The following is a 19056-nucleotide window of genomic DNA, read 5'->3' as shown; positions in this document are numbered from 1 at the left end:
CAAGAAGGTGTGAGTAACAATAGGGGGAAAATTAGCATGGGGAAACAGTTTTTACTTTGTGTAATGACCCATCCACTCCCAGTCTTTATTCAAGCCTAATTTAATGGTGTCCAGTTTGCAAATTAATTCCAGTTCTTCAGTTTCTCATTGGAGTCTGTTTTTGAAGGTTTTTTGTTGAAGAAGGTTGACTTTTAGGTTACTTTTTTGCTTACAGACAGCCCCCCAACCTGAAGCAAATACTCACCAGCCACCGCCCAACAAAAACACTAACCCAGGAACCTATTCTTGCAACAAAGCCCGTTGCCAACTTTGTCCACATATCTATTCTGGGGACACCATCAAAGGACCTAATCACATAAGCCACGCTATCAGAGGCTCATTCACCTGCACATCTACCAATGTGATATGTGCCATCATGTGCCAGCAATGCCCCTCTGCCATGTACATTGGCCAAACTAGACAGTCTCTACGCAAAAGAATAAATGGACACAAATCAGACGTCAAGAATTATAACATTCAAAAACAAAATCGGAGAACACTTTAGTCTCCCTGGTCACTCAGTTACAGCTCTCAAAGTCGCAATACTCCAACAAAAAAACTTCAAAAACAGACTCCAACAGGAAAGTGCAGAATAGGAATTAATTTGCAAACTGGACACCATTAAATTAGGCTTGAATAAAGACTGGGAGTGGATGGGTCATTACACAAAGTAAAAACTGTTTCCCCATGCTAATTTTTCCCCCTGCTGTTACTCGCACCTTCTTGTCAACTGTTGGAAATAGGCCATCCTGATTATCACTACAAAAGTTTTTTTCTCCTGCTGATAATATCCCACCTTAATTGATTAGTCTTGTTAGAGTTGGTATGGCAACCCCCATTTTTTCATGTTCTCTGTATATATATATCTATATCTTCCTACTGTATTTTCCACTGCATGCATCCGATGAAGTGGGTTTTAGCTCACAAAAGCTTATGCCCAAATAAATTTGTTAGTCTCTAAGGTGCCACAAGTACTTCTCGTTCTTTTTGCTGATACAGACTAACATGGCTGCTACTCTGAAATTAAGAATACAGTTACTCAAGTATAATGCCTTTCTCCCTGCAGGAAAAGGTGGGACACATCTTTGCATGTTTCAGGTTGGAGGGTGTTTTCTTGATTGAAAGTCTGCAATCTAATAAACTAAGCCAGAGATTTATAAGGCTCATGTAGAGGATGGTACATCTACTGATACAGGCCACATTTTCTGTGTTGAAAATACTCTTGCCACTACCAGTTCCCACATTTCAAAATATGGAGTTAATCACACAACATGGATAACTAGCACATCTACAATAACACCACACTGTAGTTATGGGAACGTGGACCTTTTTAGCTTAAGGTAGTTTCTTATAGTCTTACAAAGTAACTTCTAGAGCAGATGTGAAGAGATAATTATGTTTCATTTTGTTATTCGGCTTTCAGATGTAGAGATCAAATTGTGCTCTGGGATAAGTAGGTACAACTCCCATTGTAACTGTGCTGAATCTGACCCCAAAACGCTCTCTTCAAAAAGAAAGATGAATGGGAACAAACTGTTCTTTGACTCTTGTAAAATACCTCCTCAGTATTTCATTATTTCACTTTATTACCAAGCTGTTAAATAACTGCTCATGTTGTCAGAAGTGTCTCACAGTGCATTTATGACTATTTCATAATTTTCCATTTAATTAATTTAATTAATTTACAGAATTTGGTTATATTTTACCGGAGAAACTATTTCGCTGTCCAAAAAAAGAGCTGTCAGCATTTCCTTTCAAAGGTCTCTTTTCAAAGTTCAACACTTTAAATGCTTTAAAAATTGGAGTTTTAGAAATGAATAAAAATGTAACTTTATATGTGTAGGCATACCATAATATGAGTGCCTGAGTTGACATCAGGTCTAAGATATACATGATTGCAAATGATTGGCAGGGCAAGTAAAAATGGTCAGTTAACTAAACAAGGTATTCACATAGATACAACACAATTGTGAGTTATATCAAGGGGTAACAATGCTCAGACTCAAAGGGGTTCTGCTGGCATGGTAACCAAGGGAGTGAAGCTTGAGTGGTTTGTGATGTCATGAAGTCCTATAATTTATATCCACAAGACAGGTAGTGCTGTGTAAGCTTCTGCATTCTGTCACAACCCTAACCAAAAAGGGAGGACTCTAGCAATGAAAGGTACATAAAGGAAGGCTCACAGACTGCAATCACAGAAATTTGATCATGCTCACCTAATCCTAACAGATGTGCTCTAGGCAAATCTAGGAGAAGGCCCAAAAACACTCTCAAAAAACAAACACACACAAAACACGGCCCTGCACAAACCAAAACCCAGAGTGCCTGCCAATACACCCTGGTGGAAAATTCTTTCCCCGTTCCAAATTTGGCTATCTGGTGCTTGTGAGCACAGAGCATCCATAAGTAAACACCTTGCAGGCATAAGTGAATTCTTTCCATCCTCAAAGAGATCCCAGAGTGTGAGGCCGGGCAACTGCTCATCCTCCTTGAGGGCCCTCATGTAGGATCTTGCACATCTCGTCATGTCTATTCAATGTGAGACCATATGGGGAAACAGACTTTAGGGGGAAGTGACATCAGCATACCGATCACACTCAGATGAATCTCTGTTTTTCACCAAACGTAATTTTTACAGTTTCCTTTATTTACCAGTGCCTGGCTCAGCAAGAGACCTGAATGAATATGAACTAACCGAGAATCAAACTTGAAAAGATCAGACCAACATTTACCGAACCTTTAAAAGAAATTGGCTCAGGTGGTGTCTGTACCAGTTACTGAAAGTGTCCAGCATGTTTGAATTTTGCCTAAATGGTTTACAGTCTAAGATTCCTATTGGATATGTCACTGCTCCTAGATTTGCAGGTAGTGATGGTGGTCCATGGTGCATTTCATCTTCTACAACTGACCAAAAGTTTGTGTGACCTCTCCCATTACCTATGCCTTTGTCACCTCTAGAGAGACTACTGTTGTGCACTCTAGTTAGAGCTACTTTTGAAGGTCACTCAAAATTGTCATCTGGTCCAGAATGTACCTGCCTACTTCCAGAGATAAGCGGGTCATTATAAGCAGATAATGCCAGAGCTCAAATCTCTGAATTGGCTCCCTGTTCTCTTTTAAAGCCTTGAATAGTCTACAAACTAATAGTACAACAGACTGCTTCTCACCTCATAGCCAACTGTAGTACTTGAGGGTGGTTGGAATTCTGTAGCGAATGGTTTCTGTGGTTCAACTCTCAGGCCTGGTGGCAGGTCTTCTCCTTAGAGAGCCCCTATTTAGGGAATGTGTTGCCTTTGGCCAGAATTTGAATTTGTCAGGCTTCCAGGCTTGATGTCAGGCTTATTTATTTTCTTTAGCATTTGGTTGTTTTTTTTTAAACTTTAGTTAGTTGTTTATCTCAGCTAATGGTTATTCTGCGAATGTTTGCTAGAAACAATCAGGAAAGTGGTATTTTTAGTTTTAATGTTATAATTTATTATGGGTAGCATATATAATTTTATCTTTTTTAATATGTTTTTTTCTAATTAGAGTGCTCAGCAGCTATGGCAGTAAGTGCTAGAGAAATCAATAAATAACTATCCGTTCCTCTTCTCTCCCACATATCCTACCATTGGATTCTACCAGTACCTCCAGGGACAAAAGTCCAAATGGTGAGTATGATATGGGTTTAAAAACAAGCAAACAAAACAAAGCAAATGTTCACATTTAACCTATGCTTGGGGTAGGGTGAGGGGAGAGATCAGAAGTGTTCACATGTTTGCTTGTTGCTCAGTTGAAACAGGTCCTTACCCAAGTCTTTATGATCCCATTTTTTGTGTACAACAGCTCTTCTCCAAGCTAGACAGACTTCAGAAATTTAACTCCCACAACTATCTTTTGATGAGCTTAGTAGCTTTTCTCTGAAACATCTCCAGAAAGTATATACGATGGAATTAAATATATACTATGACAGGGTCGGGTCAGATGGCTACAGGAGAGTGATAGAAGGCAGATAGAAAAGCAGGTCCCTTTTCCCTGGGTAAGGTAACAGGGGCAGTTCAAGGACAATCAGGAACTTGCTGGAACAAATTAAGACAGACAAGCTAATTAGGACACCTGGAGCCAATTAAGAAGCTGCTAGAATCAATTAAGACAGGCAGGCTAATCAGGGCACCTAGTTTAAAAAGGACCTCACTTCAGTTAGTGAGGAGCACATGTGAGGAGCTGGGAGTAAGAGGCACAAGAAGCTGAGAGTGAGAGGCATCCTGTTGGAGGACTGCAAAGTACAAGCGTTACCAGACATCAGGAGGAAGGTCCAGTGGTGAGGATAAAGAAGGTGTTTGGAGGAGGCCATGGGGAAGTAGCCCAGGGAGTTGTAGCTGTCACGCAGCTGTTACAGGAGACACTATAGACAGCTGTGATCCACAGGGCCCTGGGCTGGAACCCGGAGTAGAGGGCGGGCCCAGGTTCCCCCCATCCCCTGACCTCCCTATTTGATATAAGGGGAGTTGATCTGGACTGTGGGTCCCATCAGAGGGGAAGGTATCTGGCCAGTCCCCCGACCCATTAGGTGGGCCAGCAGAGACTGCGGGGGATTGTTCTCCTCCTTTTCCCCATTCTAGCCAGTGATGAGGTTAGCCAAGTGAACGGCAGGTTTGTGCCACTAACAAAAGGAGCCAAACTGAGGACTGCTGTGAACCTCTGAAGCAAGCAAATTCGCCAGAAAGCGCAGAACCCACCAAGGCAGAGCAGGAACTTTGTTACAATGTCCAAAATTGGGTGCAGCAGTTTTAGGCTTAAATTGCAGCAAGGGAGATTTAGGCTAGATATTAGGAAAAACTTCCTAATGGTAATGTTAGTGGGACCCTCTTAGCATGGAATTATACAATGGCATAACTTCACGTATTTTGTTTATGATACTCCTTCAGATGCATCCTTCAATTAGCTTCTTTGCTGCAAATGAATGAAGCATTTCTATCTTCATACTACTGATAACTTGAATCCTTAAGTTTTTCACTGATGGCATATATAATGAGGGTCCAACCTGGCTCGAAAACTATACTCAGAGAGTAGTTAGCAATATTTCACAATCTAACTGGAAGGACATATCGAATGGTTCTATTCAATATCTTCATCGGTGATTTGGATAATGGCCTTGAGAATACACTTGTAAAGTTTGTGGATGATACCAAGATGGGAGGCGTTGCAAGCAGTTTGGAGGACAGGATTAGAATTCAAAATGATCCTGACAACCTGGAGAGATGGTCTGAATTAAACAGGATGAAATTCAATAAGGACAAATGCAAAGTACTATACTTAAGAAGGACTAAGCAATTGCATAAATACAAAATGGGAAATGACTGCCTAGGAAGGAGCACTGTAGAAAAGGATCTGGGAATTATAGTGGATCACAAACTAACACGGCTACCCCTCTGAAACTAAATACTGTGGTTTAAAAAAAAAAAAAAAAAAACGGGGGGCAAACATTCCTGCTAGTACATCCCAGAATATTGTAAGCAAAACATGAGAAGTAACTCTTCCACTCTTCTCAGAACTGATGAGGCCTTAACTGGAGTACTGTGTCCAGTTATGGGCACCAGAAGGATGTGGACAAATTGGAGAAAGTCCAGAGGAGAGAAACAAAAATGATTAAAGGTCTAGAAAACATACCTATGAAATAGGTGGCCAACCTGTGGCTCTGGAGCCACATGAGGCTCTTCAGAAGTTAATATGCGGCTCCTTGTATAGGCACCGACTCCGGGTCTGAAGCTAGAGGCACCAACTTTCTAATGTGCAGGGGCGGGGGGGCGGGTGCTCACTGCTCAACCCCTGGCTCTGCCACAAGCCCTGCCCCTACTCCACCCCTTCCCACCCCCTCCCCTGAACCTGCCGTGCCCTCGCTCCTCCCTCTTCACCCCAGAGCCTCCTGCATGCCACGAAACAGCTGGTTGGGAGGTGCAGGGAGGGAGGAGGAGGCACTGATTGACAGGGCTGCCGGTGGGTGGGAGGTGCTGTGAGCGGGGGACTGGGAGCTAATGAGGGGTTGCTGACGTATTACTGTGGCTCTTTGGCAATGCACATTGGTAAATTCTGGCTCCTTCTCAGGCTTAGGTTGGCCACCCCAGACCTATGAGGAAAGATTGAAAAAATTGGGTTTGTTTAGTCTGGAGAAGAGAAGACTGAGGAGGGACATAACAGTCTTCAAGTATGTAAAAGGTTGTTATAAAGAGGAGGGTGATAAATTGTTCTTAACCACTGAAGACAGGACAAGAAGCAATGAGCTTAAATTGAAGCAAGGGAGATTTAGGTTAGACATTAGGAAAAACTTCCAAACTGTAATGGTAGTTAAGCACTGGAACAAATTACCTAGAGAGATTGTAGAATCTCTGTTATTGGAGGTTTTTAAGGACAGGTGAATCAAACACCTGTCAGAGATGGTCTAGTTATCCACTTACATACTTAGAGCTGCTTCAGTGCAGGGGACTAGACTAGATGATCTATTGAGATCCCTTCCAGTCCTACATTTCTATGATTCTATGATCGCAGTTCAATGTACAGACTGGTTGGCAGGTGAATTTCCTGTCTGCTTTAAGACACAGTCCATGTGTCCCAGGGTGTGTCAAAAGTTACCTTTTTCCTTGGGGTCTGACTCATTAACAAACAAAACTGTAAGATGATAAAAGTCCAGTCCAAGTCTTCTTTTCAGGCTTGGCTGCTTGCAGGGGCCTACTTCAGTGTTGTTCAGTCCACACCTCTGGTCCTCTCTGTCTCAGACCCAACACTTCCTTATCAGTTCCTCTTTTTTTATATTCTTTTCATATTCCTTTCACTGCCTGTATATCTTTATATAACAGTGTGACTTCCATTTTGAAGGATCTAAAAGCACTTTACAAAACGAAATATAAATTATGTACTTGTCACAAGGTGATACTAGCCCTTTCAGAAGCTGACCCCAGTTAGATTTATGAGAAGGCATCTGGGTTCTAGAAGAATGAGACTGGCAGATGAGAGACCAAGAGACTGAGAGGAGCCAGAGACAGGAAGCAGCTGGTGAGAGCTGGCAAGAGTGGCTTGGGAGAGAGCTACAGGAGACCCAGCAGAAAGAGCTGAGTCCTGAGGAGAGCTGGAACAGAACTGCTGGTGAGAACTGACCAAAGCTAGGACCCCTGATTGTGGGGAGGCCTTTGGGGTGGAACACCACAGGGAGACTTGGGGTGAAGACCTGAGAGGAGGAGGCCCATAACAAGGGGTTGGTCCTATCGAGGGGTTCCTTGAACAGTGGTAGGACTCAGAGGCAGAGAAGCCTCAGTAGTGGACCTTGAAGGGCTGTGGTAAGAGTCATGACACTGGTCATTCTGAGACAGGGAGGCCTGGAGACTGGGGTCCTGGATCAGGGGCAAAAGGAACTGGGAACAATGTGCTGCTATTGACTCTCACATGGGTGACTAGGAGATGATGCCCCTTGAGAAGGGAATGGAAAAACTTTTGTGTCCCTATGTATTTACTGTGAGAACTGGAGAATGGTTTTACTATAAGAAATTACTGCACTGGTGTATATGAATAAATTATGCCCAAAGGCAGGTTTTGTATTGGACACTGAAAGACTATGTCCCTTTCAACAATAGACAAAAAGGGAAACTGAGGCTGGGCACACTTGTCATGCTGCAGCCTTCTGCAGGTAGGGCTGCCTTATAACTGTATTTACTTCAGTGTTTTAAAAAAGCCAAGCGAATTCCTATCCATTTGCTCTCTGCAAGTGTACACTAGACATATTTATAAATCTCCAGCTAAAGAACAGAATATTCACCCATCCAGGATTAACCGCCCCTACACACACTTTTACCCTGTTATCCCCTTTCTTAGGCCTGGTCCACACTAGGACTTTAATTCGAATTTAGCAGCGTTAATTCGAATTAACCGTGCACCCGTCCAAACCAGGAAGCCATTAATTCGACATAGAGGGCTCTTTAGTTCGAATTCTGTACTCCTCCCCGACGAGGGGAGTAGCGCTAAATTCGACATGGCCATATCGAATTAGGCTAGGTGTGGATGCAAATCGACCTTAGTAGCTCCAGGAGCTATCCCACAGTGCACCACTCTGTTGACGCTCTGGACAGCAGTCCGAGCTTGGATGCTCTGACCAGCCACACAGGAAAAGCCCCGTGGAAATTTGAATTCCTTTTCCTGTCTGGCCAGTTTGAATCTCATTTCCTGTGTGGATTTGTGGCGAGCTCAGCAGCACTGGCAGCGATGCAGAGCTCTCCAGCAGAGGTGTCCATACAATCTCAGACTAGAAAGAGGGCCCCAGCATGGACTGACCAGGAAGTCTTGGATCTGATCGGTGTGTGGGGCGAGGAGTCTGTGCTTTCGGAGCTGCACTCCAACAAATGGAATGCAAAGACCTACGAGAAGGTCTCCAAAGCCATGGCACTCAGAGGATACAGCCGGGATACAACGCAGTGCCGCGTGAAAGTCAAGGAGCTGAGACAAGGCTACCAAAAACTCAGAGCGGCAAACGGACGCTCCGGAGCCCAGCCCCAGACATGCCACTTCTACGAGGCACTGCATGCCATTCTCGGTGGGTCTGCCACCACTGCCCCACCAGTGTGCGTGGACTCTGAGGATGGGATGCTGTCGACGGACTGTTCCTCGGAGATGTTCGCGGATGGGGAAGATGAGGAGGACAAGGCAGTCGACAGCGCTTACAACGCTGATTTCCCCGACAGCCAGGATCTCTTCATCACCCTCACTGAGATCCCCTACCAACCCTCCCCAGCCGTTATCCCGGACCCTGAATCAGGGGAAGGATCAGTCGGTAAGTGCTTTAAACATGCAAACATTTTTTCTAACAGAACAGGAATATTAACTATGCGAAAAGAAGGTCAATATATATGGAGATGGAACAGAAATCCTCTTGGGAGATTTCCGAGAAGCTCTCCTGCAGGTAATCGAAAAGCCTCCGCATGAGGTTCCTGGGGAGAGCTGCCTTATTGGGTGCTCCGTGGTAGCACACTTTTCCGCGCCAGGCTATCATCAGGTACTCCGGGAGCATTGCCTCCACAAGCATGGCCGCATAGGCCCCTGGTTTGTGCTGGCTTTCACGCAGCATGCGCTCTCTATCTGCCTCAGTGACCCTCCTCAGGGTGATCTCGCTCGGAGACTCCTGCATTTAATTACAGTAATTTGTGTACTATTAGTATTGGGAGTGCTTCACTGTTCCTTTGCATAACAATGAGCATCACTTTACAGCCACGTGGTGGAGGCTGCAGAGTGGCATTATACAGGGATCTTTCCCAGGGAACAGACGCAAGGGGGTGCAACAGGGGCAGAGTTTATGCTTTCAGGATTGCCTGTAGCAAGAGGACAGTGGTATACATTGACTTTTAAGCAGCCAAAAGTTTTTGGCTTACCATGCCTGGCTGCTCCACGGATTCTGCTGTCCCGCCCCGCTTGTCTGGTCTGCAGTGCAATCCCCCAGGCAATGAAAGCGAATTCCGAAAATTCGAACTTTCCCTGAGTGAGTGCTGTGCATGGTCTTGTTCACAGAGACTGACTAGACTATGTTTCCTCTTTGCGGAAATGTATCTTTATAAGGAAGTCAATCCCTTTTTCCCATCACACAGCTGCACCTGTATCCCGACCTGCTCCAGCATGCCCCTCAGAGAGGCTGGCGCAGATTAGGCAGCGCAAGAAAAAGACACGGGACGAGATGTTCGCAGAACTTATGGGCTGCTCCCGAGCCGAGGCGGCCCAGCAGAGCCAGTGGAGGGAGAACCTCTCTCAGCAGCAGCGCTCACACAGCGAACGGGAGGACAGATGGCATCTGGAGGACCAGCAGGCGACTCAAATGCTGCTTGGACTAATGAGGGAGCAAACGGACACGCTCAGGCGCCTTGTGGATGTTCTGCAGGACCGCAGGCAGGAGGACAGAGCCCCCCTGCAGTGTATCTGCAACCGCCCTCCCCCGTCACAAAGTCCCATACCCCCCTCACCCAAAATAACAAGAAGGTGTGCCAGGGGCCATGAAAACTGTCACTCCACCCCAGCAGAGTGTAGAAATGGTCTGTACATCACTGCACACCCTACCCACCACAGTCTGCGTCCCTGTTTCAACCCTTTAACGCGAATTCATTAGTAAAGAAAACGTTGCTAATTAAAAATATTCCATTAACTTTATTTTTAAACGTGTGTTGGAAGGGGGGAAACGTGGTGAACGGGGTATGTCACCGCAGAAGAAAGTCAACAGTAACTGAAGCAGGGGCAGGTTCAGCTTCTCTGTAAAGAAACTGAACAGTCACAGGTTACCCCGCTCGCTGAGGAACCTAGCTTTCAAAGCCTCCTGGATGCACAGCGCTTCCTGCTGGGCTCTTCTAATTGCACGGGTGTCTGGCTGAGCGTAATCAGCAGCCAGGCGATTTGCCTCAACCTCCCATCCCGCCATAAAGGTCTCCCCCTTGCTCTCACAGAGATTGTGGAGCACACAGCAAGCTGCAATAACAATGGGGATATTGCTTTCGCTGAGATCCGAGCGAGTCAGTAAGCTTCGCCATCTCCCCTTGAGACGTCCGAAAGCACACTCCACCACCATTCTGCACTTGCTCAGCCGGTAGTTGAAGAGCTCCTTGTCACTGTCCAAGGCGCCTGTATAGGGCTTCATGAGCCAGGGCATTAGCGGGTAGGCTGGGTCCCCGAGGATCACTATAGGCATCTGCACATCCCCAACACTTATTTTGTGGTCCGGGAAGAAACTACCTTCTTGCAGGCATCTAAATAGACCAGAGTTCCTGAAAACACGCGCATCATGAACCTTGCCCGGCCACCCGACGTTGATGTTAGTAAAACGTCCCCTATGGTCCACCACTGCTTGCAGCACCATTGAAAAGTAGCCCTTTCGGTTAATATACTGGCTGGCCTGGTGGGCCAGTCCCAGGATAGGGATGTGAGTCCCATCTATAGCCCCACCACAGTTTGGGAATCCCATTGCGGCGAAGCCATCTATGATGACCTGGACGTTTCCCAGGGTCACTACCTTTGAGAGCAGTAGCTCAACGATTGCGTTGGCTACTTGCATCACAGCAACCCCCACGGTAGATTTGCCCACGCCAAAGTGGTTCGCTACTGACCGGTAGCTGTCTGGCATTGCAAGTTTCCAGAGGGCTATGGTCACTCGCTTCTGCACAGTCAGGGCTGCTTGCATCCGGGTGTCCTTGCGCTTCAGGGCAGGGGACAGCAAGTCACAGAGTTCAAGGAAAATGCCCTTACGCATGCGAAAGTTTCGCAGCCACTGTGATTCATCCCAGACCTGCAGCACTATGCGGTCCCACCAGTCTGTGCTTGTTTCCCGGGCCCAGAATCGCCGTCCCATAGCATGAACATGACCCATTGCCTCCATGATCTCCACGGCGCGGCGTCCCGTGCTTTCTGAGAGGTCTGTGCCACTCTGAGACTTCATGTCCTCACCGCGCTGCCGGAGCCTCCTCGCCCAATTTCTCAGCATCTGACTGTTGAAGAGGCGGACGATAAGGTGCGAGGAGTTGACAACGGCCATAAGTGCAGCGATGATCGCAGCGGGCTCTATGATCGCAGTGGAGTGCTGTGGCGCCCGCACTGTCACTAACAGGAAAAGTGCGCGAACTGATTTCCCACCGGCGGGAGTGACGGTTGAATGCTGACAGTTACCCAAGACCACCCTTGACACAGTTTTCCCCCCAGCATGCATTGGGGGGAAATCCCAGAATTCCAATGGGCAGCGGGGAGTGCGGGAACTGTGGGATAGCTTCCCACAGTGCACCGCTTCCAATTTCGACGCTTGCCCCGTTAGTGTGGACTCACAAAGTCGAATTAGTGTCCTTACTGTGGACACACAAATTCGACTTTGTAAGGTCGATTCTACAAATTCGACTTAAGTTGATTCGAACTACTCTTGTAGTGTAGACATACTCTTAGCCTACTCCAGCCTCCTAGTGTGGGGGAAGGGAACAGATCTTGCTGTGTGCTTTGAAGACTAACAGATTCAGGTTCTGTCTGATCAATTGCGAGACTCAGTTTGAGTGTCAGAGGCCCTTCAGAGAGAACATCCTGCCAGCAGCATCCTCTTTAAACCAGGGCACTGTCAGTTCAAGCACCTCAGCTAACAAGGTACTGCATGAAGAGAGAAGGATCTCAAACCACATGGATTTATAGAGTCAGACTTCTATTGCTTTATGAAACTAGCTAAGCCCGGCTCACCATGGCCAGTCCCTCTCTCCAGCACTCCCATCCAGTCACCAGCCGTGGGTCCTCAGCCCTCATATTTATGTACACTAAATCACACTAAATTGGCTCAAGTGCAATTTCCCACAAAAATGCAAACACTAAAAGTAAGGAAGTTGTAAGTTAAGGTAACAACTGCATCCAATCCTGAAACCAGTCTTCAATTATTAGCCCATTACCCACTCTAACATACTCACTTTCAGTACAACAGTACTATTACTTTGGTGCACACATCAAGGAAGTGAACACTGCAATGCACCACTTTCTAGTACTACATCATTAAGTAATGTAATCACCATTCCAGTTCCCAGGACAAATTATCTTCTCAGAATGACAACCTTGGCAGCTGCACAAACCAAATGGAGAAAAAATACAAAGCTGCTGATCACATACTCAGAATAACTTATTAAAAACATAATAAACTTCTATTTACCCTATGACTTTCAAAAAAGTCAGATCAACGGTGTAATATGCAGCACCAAGCCAAACCATCCCCTAATACTGGTGAAATGTACACATACACACTGTTTCAGATGTCTATTTATAATGTCATATAACAAAACACATTTAGAGGTCTGAGGTAAGGTTGGGAAATGCAATGTGATTTTCAGTACTTTGAGTGCAATAGTATGCTTGAACTTAAGGGTTCTGATTCTCTACTATGTCTGGGCTGTACTCAGACGTAAGGGTGAGCGGTTGGTGCAGGAAGCCAACTGTAGTTCCCTGGACCTTGGTTGGTGAGCCAGTACCAGCGGAAGTTAGTGCAGCAAAGGCCCTGAAACTAGCAGCCCTTACACCAGCAGAGGATCAGGCATAGAAGAGCTTGGATCCACTACATCCCAACTCCATTTCCAATGTGTCCTCTCCTCCCCTGGTTTAAGTTCACTCTGTGCTGCATATGTGGCACAAAGTGAACTTAGTGGACCAAAGAATCTGTCCAAATTGTGTTAGAGGGCATATGTGTTTTGAAACCAGTGGAGGTACACTGCTGTAAAGGTGGTATAATGTAACAGAGAACCAGGCCCCTGATGTTGGTGTCTTCAGTAACTTAGACTTTCCAGAGCCAGTAGATCTCCAAACCATGGGCTTGATTCTCCTCTCACCCTCATTGTTTTTACATCAGTATAACTGCATTCGCTTCAATAGTTACACCTACACTTGTGACAGGCGGGCAGGATTAAACCTGGGGTCTCTGGAGCTTAGTGCAAGAGCCTCTACTGCATGAGCTAAAAGCCAACTGGCTGTTAGTGAAGGCTGTAGAGCAAACTCATTTTATCTTTCTCTAAGTGGTCTCAGTGCCACTAGATGGGACTGAACACCACACCCAGGAGGTGTGTGAGTTACATAGGCAGGATCAGAATCAGGCCCCAGGTCGTCTTCAAGCTGTTTTCACATCGGTGTAGGGCCCCACAAAAGTTAGGCCCCACTTCAGTAGGGCCCTTCTTTCAAGCTTGGCTTACTCTCTGAGCTGGAACTGAAACCCAACTTCCTTTGCCTCAGATCCATTTCCAGTTGCCCCACAAACCATTTTTCCTGTCTTCAGCCAGATACCCATTCCAGAACTTCACTCCTCAAAGTCTAGCTATACAGGAATGCTCTGCAGGGAGTAACCAGCAACTCCTGAGGTCATCTCCAGAATATCCCAGTGGTTTACAGACCAGCTCTAGCATAGGCACTTCACAAAAACCATCATTGTACTGGCATTACTTCCCCTTCCCCTTGTTGGTAGTCTTAGAAACAAAGCCAAGGATTGAAGGGGCATAAAGAATGAATTGCAAGAGGTGCTCCCTCTAGGACATAGCTGAAGCAGGTCAGAACGAGAATGTGAGGAAGCTCACACTATTATATTGTGTACACCAGGGGCGGCTCTAGCTTTTTGGCCGCCCCAAGCAGTCATGCGCGGGAGGAGCCGCGGGAGCAGCGGACCTCCCGCGGGCATGACTGCAGAGGGACCGCTGGTCCCGCGTGGCTCGGCTGGACCTCCTGCAGCTTCGGGCGGCTCGCGGGTCCGGCGGCTCCGCTTGAGCTTCCGCAGTCATGCCTGCGGGAGGTCCAGCCGAGCCGCGGGACGAGCGCCCCCTCCGGTGGACCTCCCGCAGGCATGACTGCGGCAGGTCCGCCGGCCCAGCCTGCCGCCCCCCCCCGGCGGCAGGGAACGCCCCCTAGGTGTTGCCGCCCTAGGCACCAGCTTGTTTTGCTGGTGCCTAGAGCCGCCCCTGGTGTACACAGTACTGTACTATTATGTGGCTAAACACAAGATTCATGCTCCAGGGCTGTCAATCTAAAAGGATAAACTTAAAAAAGAACATCAGTATGATTATGGTTTCCCTGAAGAGAATCAGAAAATATGAGCTTGATCCTATAAGGACCTGGCTGCCCTTAACTCCCATTGATGCCAGCAGTGTACATTCTGTGGAGGAGGAGAGTATTCAGCATTTCATAGGAGACACTCTGCACATTGCAGAATTGGGCCCTATAAAAGCATCACCCAAAAAATTAACATCAATAGATCTTCTCCAAACTAACTACAGAAATAAAATAAGGCATCCTTTACTAACTCAGTGGGATTTTCCACCTCCAAAAAAAAATGTCTATATGAAATTTGTATTCTCACCCTGATTGGTATAACAGGCAGGAAATGTAACAGACTTTATGTGATCTTTCAAATCGACTTAAAAGCATCTATTCTGAGTATTCTACTCAACTATTATCTACCACTTCCATATGGTGAAAACATTTTTCAAACTACTGTAAAAAGAAAACACAGGTGGTTTTGAAAACGCATTACTCCTAACTAAGGTAGACAAAACATTAGAAATAAAACTGACCAAATGTAATGTAAATATTGTAAATATGACCTAATATTTTACCATTTCAGAAAATGTAGGTCAAATAACAGATCTATGCATAGCCTATGTGAGAATGGGGCCCCAGGTATGTGTTTAAATGCACATAAGATGCTTTGATAGGAATACTGTAAACACAAATTTGATCCAAAATTTAGATATTACAAAAATAAGATTTGCACAATGCCTAGGGCCAAAACAAATGTTTTAATGCATTAATTGTTTTTACTGGAAATAGTTCCTATTATACAAATCATTCCATTGTACTGTTTGCAACCGTAACTTTGTTTTCCAAGTTGAGAGCGCTGTAAAAGTAAATAAACCCAATAAGTAGTGAAAAGTAAATTGAGGTCTAAAATTCAAAGGTGTGGTTAGTAACATAGGGAGAGATCTGTTTTTTCCAGTATATCATTTTAAAGTTTGATGTACCTTTAATTCCAGTGTTTGTCAACAGCTAGTTCTGTAAAAACATTGAAAGTTTTATTACTTCCGCTTTTTTATTCAAAGCACATCTCTGTTTTGTTTTTAGAAATGTTTTTTGAAGAAAAGAATAAGCACTGAAAATTCTATTGAAGGGTTTATTTTCCACAAGTACACTGCTGTGTAAAAAGTATAATTGTGTAGTTTACATATATGCCATGTAAATTACTATGGAAACCAGATGTAGCTTATAAGGTGCCTTGTAAGTCATTTCTACTGAGCAATAAAGCCTTTTTTTTTTTTTTTGGCAAAACTTTGAGAAACTTACTGCTGTTTTCTATCAGCAGATAGAACAGATGGCTGGCACATGCCTGCTTTACTAAATGAAGTGGGATCTCTATAGCATTACTCTTTGATCCCTGGTGGCATGTCTACAACACCAAGATGCAAAATACCACAGCAGAATAGAATCTAAATATTAAAGGTTTGGAGCTATGCTTTTGATACAAGAACCCCCTTTTTTTAAATCATGCCCACAGTATGTAAACATATTCACATTTCACATTGAAATTGTGGTACAGAGGTCAGAAAACAAAGTATTTCCTCTGTTTGCTGACATGAAACCACAGTGAAGGTACTACTGTAAATCCCAAGAGTCCAAAGTTATGCAACCGCATTTATCATAGCTTCCAAAACAGTCATAATTCCATTAGAAAAAAATGTGGCCTGTACACATTAGGCAATTTTAGAAATAATAAAAATTGCTGCTGTAATTGCTATGTACAAATGAGGTGTTTATGTATGTTCAGCGATTCCTCTGAAATATTTGAACTGAAATCCACCATCTTTTTTTTTCCCTTTATTTTATCAGTGGTGGTGTAATATTTAAATGTGTTTCTCCCATTATGCCAATAATAGTATATAACAAGTAGTCTATTCACCTTCCTGAGAGAGGAAGCACATAAATCTTTTAACATAGTCAGATGTTTTCTTATTCCTTCATTCTGAGCCAGATTCTGATCTCAGTCACATAATTGGAATTACTTTATATTTATACTTAAGTGGATTATTTTGGATTTACCCCCATGTGGATGAGATCAGAATCAGCCTCTCTGAGTTGTAATTTTATCTCCTTTCTTAACCCTCCTTTTGCAAAACAGAAGGTATGCTGAAAACCATCATAGAGTGACACATGCTCCCCAACTCATCATACAGACTGGACACTGCCGCTGCATTATTCACAGTTACTGGTAACTGTTGGAGCAAAAAAACCCAACTTGGTTTTGATCTTGACTCTTCTTCTGCCCACTGAATTAATCAGACACTTATTTTGTCTTTATGCTCCAGTACTTACCTCCTATTCACTGACAAAGCCTTTGCTTTATGTTGACTCTGATCCTGCAAACACTCACATATGCTTCATTTTACTACCAAAAGAGTCCAACTGAAATCAGGGAGACTACTCCCATTAGTAAAGTTAAGCATATACATATGTGTCTGAAGGTTTGGAGCCCCTATCCCCCTCATATATTGCTAAATACTGCTGAAGTGCTATTACCAGCTGCATGCTGTAGGACTTTCCTCCAGTGGGCAAAGTAAAACATGTTGTAGCATAAATTAGCGCACAAGGGACTATTTTTCTCCAAATTAGGAAGGCTCTGCACACACATCCCCCAGCATCGAGAAGAAAATAGAATAGACCCACAAGTCACTTATACCTTCTGCAAGAAACTGCAGGATATAAAAATGAAGCAACACCAGTGACTTCTAGTGGTTACACAGATGTATGCAATGTACAATATTATCCAGTGGGAACTTTTTTTAAACACAGAACATCTGTACAACATTCTGAAGTACAATTTTTCTAAACATAAAACTACAGCTGTTATGAAGTTTACACAGGATAGGTAATACTGGGTGGAATTTTAATAAGTAAGATCCCAATAAATAAGGTGGACTGAGCAGCTTAGTACCCGTGGCTCCTCTTGACCTCACTGGGTATTGAGAGTACTCACAACCTTGAAGTATCAGACTCTTAATTTAGTTCTCCCTCCCATACAATTTGCCATAATTTTTGAAGTCCCTTATTCGCAGTGAGTTGCTCAAGAATTAAAATAAACAAACATTTTTCATTTACTAATGAAAATGGCTTTAACAGTTCCTACATCAGAGATTTTTCCCCCTACAGAAACAACAAAAATGTCCAACTGCAAAGATCACAATATTAGAACTAGGATATTTACATTTATTATCTTTGTTAATCACTTCTAAACCAATTTACACAAAATACAAGAATAATCCGGTTCTTAAAATGTTAATTGTTCATTTCAATAAGAATTTAAGATCTGACTGGGAGCTGACCTACCCAGCCATGCAGGACCATGAGGGGTTTCCAGACTCTGGGGCAGATTCTCCACTGCCCTGCACCTTGTGTCATCATTACAGCTGTGCAAAGTAGACATAAAACACTTCCATTCTAATGCATTAGTGCTTTACACCCACATTGCATAGGTGTAAATTGGAATGCAAGCTGCATGGTAGCAGAAAATTTGCCCAAACTGTTGGAGCTCCTGGGACATAGGAGCTGTACAATAGTGTATGCATGGTTTCTAATATCTGCTGGATCTGCAGAGGGACTAGCATGTATTAGAAACCATGCATATGCTACTGTGTAGTTCATATGTCCCAGGAACTCTGGAACTCCCAAAGAACTCCTGCATAGCTCTGAGGCAAAACCATCCGGGCATAAGGACCACGAGAAGTCCAAAGACACATCATGGAACACATGTGGCTGCAGTTCAGGCAAGTAGAGGACCATGATGTGCTAATTAACAGCTATTAGATAAGAGGCAGTCTACTATTTATGGTTAATATATTTTTCTGTATAGCAAGAGTACTGGTTTTTTTTTTCTTGACAGTGTTATCAAAAAGCTAAGGAAATTCTCAGACAAAAACTAAGGCTGAGTAAAGGTTTCAAACACATAGTACTTACTTGGAGTGTGCAAGGGATATTTGTAAAAGCCCTTACATTTAAAATTAAAAGAAAACATTTGAAAATGTGAATTTAAAGTAAAAAATTTTCAAATGTTGGAAATATTGGAAAAATGGAGTTCTGTTACCACAGACAACCTTAATTCGGTCCTCTTAGCACTGCCACTAAGTTAAATTAGGTGCATGTTATTTCAAAATAATCATTCTTATTTATTGGTTTTACCATAGCGCGTAAGAACCGTAGTCATGGACCAGGACCCCAGTGTGCTAGATGCAGTACAGTGCTAATTAATCTTTTTGCTTTGACTATGGACTGTCAAGATCTAGGGCAAGACCCTTATTCTGTCTCCAACCCCTTTACACCAGGAAAAAGGGCAGGAACAATATACAGACACTGTCAAAAAGCCCTGGTTCCCACCAGGGGAAGATATCCTTGGCACAGAAACTGTGGAAGACAGATGTAAGGCTGGCCTCTGAGAACCTACTAGGACAGGAAGGGCATGTTGAGGGTGGGCCACAGTACACACTA

The 19056-nt window shown here is 44.2% G+C and overlaps 1 protein-coding gene and 1 long non-coding RNA gene across 2 annotated transcripts in view; one reads left to right on the top strand and one right to left on the bottom strand.

The window, feature by feature from the left end:
- WIF1 (WNT inhibitory factor 1) overlaps nt 1-19056 on the bottom strand; it is a 64034-nt gene that overhangs the window by 41702 nt on the left and 3276 nt on the right. The gene's annotated exons all lie outside the window — the stretch shown is intronic.
- LOC120396049 overlaps nt 2129-19056 on the top strand; it is a 55032-nt gene continuing 38104 nt past the window's right edge. The window contains exons 1-4 of the long non-coding RNA XR_005592944.1: nt 2129-2202; nt 2695-2797; nt 3568-3689; nt 6943-7158. This is a non-coding gene — a long non-coding RNA (uncharacterized LOC120396049). The remainder of the gene's footprint in view (nt 2203-2694; nt 2798-3567; nt 3690-6942; nt 7159-19056) is intronic.

This window comes from Mauremys reevesii, linkage group 1, assembly GCF_016161935.1.
Source record: "Mauremys reevesii isolate NIE-2019 linkage group 1, ASM1616193v1, whole genome shotgun sequence".
NCBI classification, from domain to species: domain Eukaryota; kingdom Metazoa; phylum Chordata; order Testudines; family Geoemydidae; genus Mauremys; species Mauremys reevesii.
This window is presented reverse-complemented; position numbering and strand designations above follow the sequence as displayed.